This window comes from Phoenix dactylifera, unplaced genomic scaffold (genome assembly GCF_009389715.1).
Source record: "Phoenix dactylifera cultivar Barhee BC4 unplaced genomic scaffold, palm_55x_up_171113_PBpolish2nd_filt_p 001704F, whole genome shotgun sequence".
In the NCBI taxonomy this organism is placed as follows: domain Eukaryota; kingdom Viridiplantae; phylum Streptophyta; class Magnoliopsida; order Arecales; family Arecaceae; genus Phoenix; species Phoenix dactylifera.
In genome coordinates this window covers 26502-34535 of record NW_024069003.1, presented here as the reverse complement: position 1 = coordinate 34535, position 8034 = coordinate 26502, and the positions used below count along the sequence as shown (strand labels likewise).

The window sequence follows — 8034 nt, the reverse complement described above, 5'->3', positions numbered from 1 at the left end:
GGCAATCACCCCAACAAGATAAGAGCCGGATTTCATCACCGGACTCTTGCCCAACTTAGGTGAACTCAATCTCACATAGTGTCACTTTAATTAAAATCAATTAGACGTTGGCTCCTAGGGACATTCGAGCTCAATAGGACGAAGATCACCGAAAGTTGCACCAATTTCGCTCTGTGGCTTAGTTGATGTCTAGGCAAGCTTTGTCCCTATAAGGGAGACAGTTCATCTGTTCGAGGCAAGTGGGTTTTAAGTGGGACCTTTGCGAACGCATCGTGACCCCTCCACTTACCTGGGCGCTTACCTGGTCAACTCGGTTCATTAGACCGGATTAGAGGCTTAGGTGCCCTCTTCAAACCAGTTAGGAGCTGTCTAGTAATTTTAGGACAAATACAAGGATTGATGTGTTTATCTTTTACTGCATGCTTGACTGATCAAGTACTTGTGTATGCAAAGAAGTCGTTCTAGAGTACGTGACCTATTACCTTTTGACCCTGAAATAGAACGGACCCTTAGAAAATATTCGAGCTAAGATCAGAACAATAGAATCATCCCCACCTCCTGAGATGGCTGAAGAACAACCCAAACTCCTGAGGGAGTACTTTACTCCCACCATTTACACTTCCCCATCTTGCATTCGATTACCTGAAGTAGCAGCTGTACAATATGAAATAAATCTGGTGTGATCCAAATGCTCCCATCTTTTTATGGGCTCACCAATGAAGACCCATATAAACACCTAGATGAATTCCTTGAGATTTGCACCACTGTCAAGATTCAGAACTTTACTGATGATGCTCTAAAACTTAGATTATTCCCCTTCTCCCTTAAAGATAGAGCCAAACAATGGCTGAATTCTTTAGAAGCCAACTCGATTCGTTCTTGGGATCAAATGCAACAAAATTTTCTTAAAAAATACTTTCCCATAGGAAGAACAAACCAGTTTAGACGTGCCATTACAAGCTTCTCCCAAACCGAGGGAGAAGAATTTCATGAAACTTGGGAGAGATTTCGGGACCTAATCCATAAATGCCCTCATCATCAAATACCTAAGTGGCAGCTAGTGCAATGTTTTTATGACGGTTTGATTGAACGAAACCGTCAGATGATCGATGCCGCATGCGGGGGGACTTTCATGCTTCGAAATGAGCATGAAGCATGGCAACTATTTGAAAATCTTAATGAAAACTCCCTCCACCATGCTTCATGTTCTCGTCAAGCAACCCCGAATTTTCAAAGAAAAGGGGCCATTTGTGAAATAAGTCGTTCCATGGAGCTGTCTAGCAAGGTAGATGCATTGTCCCATAAGATTGACCAACTAATGATAGGAGGACATGTCGTTAGCTCTTCCCAAGCACAAGTATGTGCTATCTGTTCTAGCCCATCGCATCCTATTCATGGGTGCCCCTCAGCACCCCAATTCTCCGAACTCGTGCAAGAACACATCAATGCTGCTCAAATACAACCCAGACCGGGTAATGATCCATTTTCCAATACATATAATCCGGGATGGTGGAATCATCCAAATTTTTCTTGGAGGCAGCAAGCTTCGAACACTACCCAACCCTACTCCCAAAATTTTCAAAACCCTCAGAATTTTCATCTCTACCGTCCCTCAAATCAATTTCAACACCCTCCTCCTCCAACCCAAAGAAATACAGCCTTTGAGGAGAAGGTGTTGACTGCCCTTCAAGGTTTGGAGGCAAACACACAACTATTGCACTCTCACACGCAATCAATTGCTAAGCTAGAATCCCAAATGGGTCAACTAGCCAATGCATTAAACAAGCGAGAGGAAGGTAAGCTTCCAAGTCAACCAATGAGTAATCCTAGAGGACAATACGTGGCTCAAGAAACTCGACTAAATCATGAGCAAGCCAATGCTTTGACTACCCTAAGGAGTGGACGTATAGATAATAAGTTGGGGAGGGTAACAATAAGGAAGGTGAAGAAGAGGAGAGGAATGTATCACATGAAAATCCAAAACCTTCTTCAGTTAGTCCACCATCTGCCACAACCCACATTCCAAAGGCTCCATTCTCTAAAGCACTTAATGCACCCTCTCCCTTTGGCAAGAAGGAAACTTCATTAGAAGAGATGATGGAGGTCTTCAAACAAGTTAAAATCAACCTCCCACTCCTTGATGCCATCAAACAAGTTCCCTCCTATTGCAAATTTCTTAAAGACCTTTGCACCCAAAAGCGGAAATCTAGAACACATGTGCCTAAAAAGGTCCTCGTAACTGAACAGGTAAGTTCCATTCTCCAATACAACACCCCCCCAAAGTTTCAAAGATTCTGGTGCTCCCACTATTTCCTGTGTCATAGGAAATAACTCCATCGACCGAGCACTCTTAGATCTAGGAGCAAGTGTGAATCTTCTACCCTATTCAGTCTATGAAAAATTTGGGTTGGGTGAATTGAAATCTACCTCGGTATCTTTACAATTGGCTGATCGATCGGTGAAGATGCCAAGGGGGATGATTGAAGATGTTCTTGTCAAGGTAGACAAATTCTATTTTTCAGTAGATTTTATCGTCCTTGACATGGAACATGTGCCCAACCTTAAAAAACAAATTCTTGTGATTCTTGGTCGTCCCTTTTTAGCTACAGCCAATGCATGAATCAACTGTAGAACAGGGGCAATGGATATTGTTGCCCAGTAGATACAACCCAAGAGGGGGGGTGAATTGGGTCTTTTAAAACTTTTAAGCTACTTCTAGCACTTTTTGATTAATTATGCTAAGTTGTATATATGCGCAGTGAAAGTTAAACTTAGCGACAGTTTGATGTATAGAATGTGACTTGATTGAGTATGCTTGCAACTAAAGAATTCGCGGATAATAGTTAAGCAAGCAATTTATCTAAGTGAGTAAGTGTGTGAGTTAGATAATGACAAAAAGCATTACAAACACAGCAAACATATAGTGGTTCGGTGCACCCCAGCACCTACATCCACTCCCCAAGACTTCTTGGGAATTTCACTATAATCCTACAGATTACAGTCGGTTGTTTTACAAGCTCACAACCCAACTTGTTGTTTTGCGAGATCACAACGAACTCGGTCGGTTTTCCCAGGCTCACCGACTAGAACCAACCCCGATTGTTTTCCCGGGCTCACAATCAAACCCTTACACGTTGGTTTTACCCTCGGCTCACCAACAAACCTATCTCCGTTGGTTTTTCCCTTTGGCTCACCAACAAACCTTACACCGTTGGTTTTCCCTTTGGCTCACCAACAAACCTTTAACCCCTTGATTCAATCCCTTGATTGAATCAAGTTACAAGATATTAAAACAAAGAGTTAAAAACAAATCAAAGCTTCTTAAACAAGCAGATATGACAATATAAACAAATAGAGTAAAGAGAAGCCCTCAAACGAGTTTGAAGATGGAGGAGCTCGGCTTCTTCTTTACTTGATCCTCCTCTGATTTGGCATGAAGTAGAGGATCCCCGAGGCAGCACGCGGATGGAGAGGAAGCTTTCGGATTCACTTGGATGCTCTTCTTCTCTCTATTTCGTTTTGGATGGCCCTTTTGTGCTTGTGGGAGATTTCCTTTGTAATCTCTTTGAGATCTCTTTCCTAGATGATCTCTCCCACTTCCATGCCTTCTCCCCTAGCTCTCTTCTTGTTTTTATAGCTTTAGATGGCGTGGAAACAAGAATATAGCCGTTAGAGACAAGAAAAAGAGCCGTTGGACACAGTCTGCATTTCCTGACAATGTTACCGTTGGGATCGGAGTCGACTCGCGCGATCAGGAGTCGACTCGGCTGTAGCGGGAGTCGACTCAAGCTTTTCCGGAGTCGACTCGGCAACTGTTCCAAATTTGAATTTTGTCCACTCGAGTCGACTCGACTATCCTGGGAGTCGACTCGAATCCCAGAGTCCGAACTCCCGATCCTCTGTCTTTTGGCTCGTCCAGTCTTGGAGTCGACTCGAACTTCCTTGGAGTCGACTCGGCTCTCAGTTTTCGAAAGTTGGTCTTCTGCCATCTTAGTGTAGTGCTGCCTTGGAGTCGACTCGAGCTGTCTGGGAGTCGACTCGAATCTCAGAGTCGGAAAACTGATCCTCTGTATTTTGGAGCCGCGCTGCCTTGGAGTCGACTCGACTTGTCTTGGAGTCGACTCGCCTCTCAGAGACGAAAATACCGTCTTCTGTCTTGGGGTTGCGCTGTCTTTGGAGTCGACTCGGACTTTGTGGGAGTCGACTCGAATCTCAGTGTCCAAAAACTGCTTCTCTGAGTTTTCCCTTGTGTACCACTGAGAGTCGACTCTCGCTTTCTTTGGAGTCGACCCGACAACCATTGGAGTCGACTCGCATTCCTCAGGAGTCGACTCGAATCTCAGGGTCGAAAATCCCTCTCTGACTTTTCTGCCTTTTACACCCTGGAGTCGACTCGTTCTACTCTCGAGTTGACTCGCCAAGCATTGGAGTCGACTCGAATTCCTCAGGAGTCGACTCGAAGACTATTCTTTTAAATTTTCCTTGAATTTGCTCCTCCAATTTGAATCTTTTGAACTTGAGACTTGGGCCAATAACTTGTAGCTTTCTTCCAACTTTTCTTGAGTGCTTTTAGAGGCCTTCTTGTGTTCTTCCAACTTGCTATGTTCCTTGCAACATAAATATCTTTCTCCTTGCAACATAAAACATTAGTATCTATACTTCAAGGTTTTGTGATCATCAAAATCAATCTATGAATCAATCTTTGGGTCATCAATCTCCCCCTTTTTGATGATGACAAAACTTGGAGTATATGCAATATAAAAGATATTGTTTTCTAGAAGTAATACATAGCTAAGTTGCATGAAGTAGAAAACATATATATTTGAAACATACTTCATGATACTGCTTTAGATTCAATCAGCTTAACACAATCAATTTAAGCTGATTTGTACTCAATACAAAAAGCATTATAAGCATATACTTAAATATTTCTCCCCCTTTTTGACAACATCAAAAAAAATAGGGAAACATTAAGCACAAATATTTCTTTTCCTTATTGTACTCTGATTTGCATGTTGAATTATTGCAAGAATATGAATCATATAACTCAAGGCAATAATATTGGAATCAGATTAGTGAGCACAGATCAGAGCCAATTAAGATAATTTCAGAGCAGAACACATTGAATGTGATTTCAAGAAGTTTTCTAATTTGATACCACAGATAGTTTTCTAATCAAGTGTGGGTGGAATCTCTCTTAGGTTAATTCAAGAAGTACCACAAATGATATTCAATGAAAAGCACGAATGGAAGTCTAACATCTCTTCAATAATAAGTATGAAAGCTTGTTCATTTAAGATCTTTTGCCCAATCTATTAAGTGTTTTATCAACAGGAGAGCAATTTAATTAATTTTCAGAGTAACAGGTCAAAACCTATATATGTAAAAGACACATCATCATGTTGGATCATTAAGTCTTAATAACTTCAAAGTTCTTTAATGATAATAAGATCATTGGGGCACAAACACCAAAATATGAAATCATGCAACATGATTTCTTTAGAGACTTTCTTTTATCTCTTGTAGAAAGTAAGCACAATTTGATACATAACAATATGAATTGGCACACAATTTAAGTTCTAAAGTTCAAGTCAATTACACGTTATTCTCCCCCTTTTTCATTAAGTTAGAGGCTCTCAAGATTTGTAATTTGGTTCATGAGTGATGCATAAGATATACTAACCAAATAACACGCCTCAAGGTGTATCATAAAAATTTTTAGATTTAAATTTCAGATGATAAATATTGGAGAGCATTAAGATCACTTTTCATTTAGTATTCTTCCTCTCTCCTTTAGTTATAGATTAATGCGATTAAGTTCCATAAGACCTCTCCTTCTGAAATTTTCTTTCTCCCCCTCAATTGATCATTCCATTTAAGAGTTTAGAATTTGAAGATAATGTTCAATAAAATTGTCAATCTCAAAAATATATTTTCTATAAGTTCAAGGTTTGAGATAAGACAACCTTTATAGAACTCATCTCAAGGTAATTAAAGCATGTCTTGCAATATAAGGAGGTTCATCAAAATCAATCCATAAAATTCAAGGTATGCATCAAATTAAAGTATCTTTAGAATATCTAAAGCTCCCCCTCAAAAGATGCATTCCTCTTTAATCATTCTTTTCTTTTGATATCGAGAGTGTAGAGTGATCTAGAATTATTCAAAATTTATAGTAGTCACTCTTCCTAATCCTTTAAGAACAAGTTATGCTTTCTCCTAATCTTAGAAAAAATGTATAGAATTATTAATCAGAAAATGATTCATTTGAAGCTCAGTTTCTTTCAAAAGCATTTACATTTTCTTTCTTTTAGAATCATTTGAGTGAGCTGAAATATTTCTAGCTTTAAGATCATTCACTCTATTTTATCTTTAATAATGTAGGAGAGAAAAACATATAGATGATCATTGAAATATATATATTTATAGAACTCAATTTCTTAATCATAGTTTTTCAGCAATGTATACATGAAGCATAATAAATATTTTTAATATCAAAATAAAATCATATATTTAAAAATATTTGCTTGCAATCAAGATCATTGATCATTTAGACCAATATTAGTAGATTTTAATGATAAGAAAGGATATGTTTCGGATGCGTATCGGAGCAATCAGCCAAGACATCAAAATTAATTCTGTTTTTCTTAAATTAAGATTTTATTTAGAAATCATATTGAGTTTAAGCTTTTATACAAAATCAGATTCTGAATTTTCATAAGAATTTTCAAGAAGGCTCTCAAAATTTGAGATATGTATCTTCTACTTTGTAGCTCATCTTAAATTACTAAGATTGAAAACACATATTTCAATAACATTAGAGCACTTTCAGAATCTTTGTATTTAGTATTGAGTTTCGATACAAAATGGAGGATATTTTAACAAGTATTAGGATATTATGTATCAAAGTTAGGCAAGTAGAAAGATAGATCAAGATCAATTCATTTTGCCTAAATAGAGATATCTTTCTCTTCTCATTTCAACTTTCACATTTTAACGATGATTGTGAATGACAAATCTGAATTTTCTTAACAAACAAAAATTTTATGTAGTATTTCAAACAATCAATCAAATTGTCCAAGCATGAAGCATTACAAAATATTGAGAATCCATAATTTAAAGCATCATGCCATATGCAAAATATATTATGTGTTAAGTCATGCATTAGAATATTAAGAGTAAGAATGTTAAGGATCAAAATCAATTCTTTTCAAATAAACTCCCCCTATTTAAATATAATTTTGCACTGATTTCATCCTTAAAGTGTGTTTTCAAGTGATTAAAAATTTGACTTAATTCTACTTTCATTTACTTTGTTTTTCATTTATAACTTTCTTATGCTCTATACTCTATTTGCTCCCTATCCGGTGGAGTTGGGAAGGGGCACGAGGTACTACCACTAGCCTCCCTCTTGTGCCGTCCCTAATATGCCCTACACCGAATAGTTGGGTCAAATAGTGCCGGGTACTACCACTAGCCTCCCCATTGGCACCATCCCTATGATAAGCAATATAGAAAGGTTAAACTATTTACTTTAAACTCTCCCTCTATTTAAGTGTAATTCATTACGGATTTTATCCTTCCACAAGAATGCTCACACAAGTGCTGAATATATTATGCTTGTTTTGCTTTTTCTTAAGATTGGAGTATTTGCCTTTACTTAGATTTTACTTCTCTTGAATAATATCCATTATCTTTTCTTTATCTCTCTTTCTCTTTGTTATTCTCAAGTAATTTACTTGAAAGAGCAGAATAAAGAAATAATCAAATGTATCATATAGAGGTATATCATGCAAACAACATTTTCATTATGCTCAAGAATTCATAGCTTCTCACAAGTCATTTTAAATCAAAAATTTTAAGCATAAACTTGTGTAGTTCATGGTTATGACATAGGCAAAGATATATTTTAGTTTGGGCAAACCATGAAACAATTTCTAAAAGCATAAGTCAATCAATACATATATATAGACATGATATCAAGGAATTAATAATTAAAGATTTTAACCATGCCATACTAAGATTTAAGTTATT

General features: G+C 37.6%; 1 non-coding gene across 1 annotated transcript; it reads right to left on the bottom strand.

Annotated features, from left to right (window-relative positions):
• Positions 1 to 938: 938 nt before the first annotated feature.
• On the bottom strand, positions 939 to 1044 carry LOC120108997. Its single transcript, XR_005510085.1, has one exon. It is a non-coding gene; the product is annotated as a small nucleolar RNA R71 (small nucleolar RNA).
• Positions 1045 to 8034: the final 6990 nt, after the last annotated feature.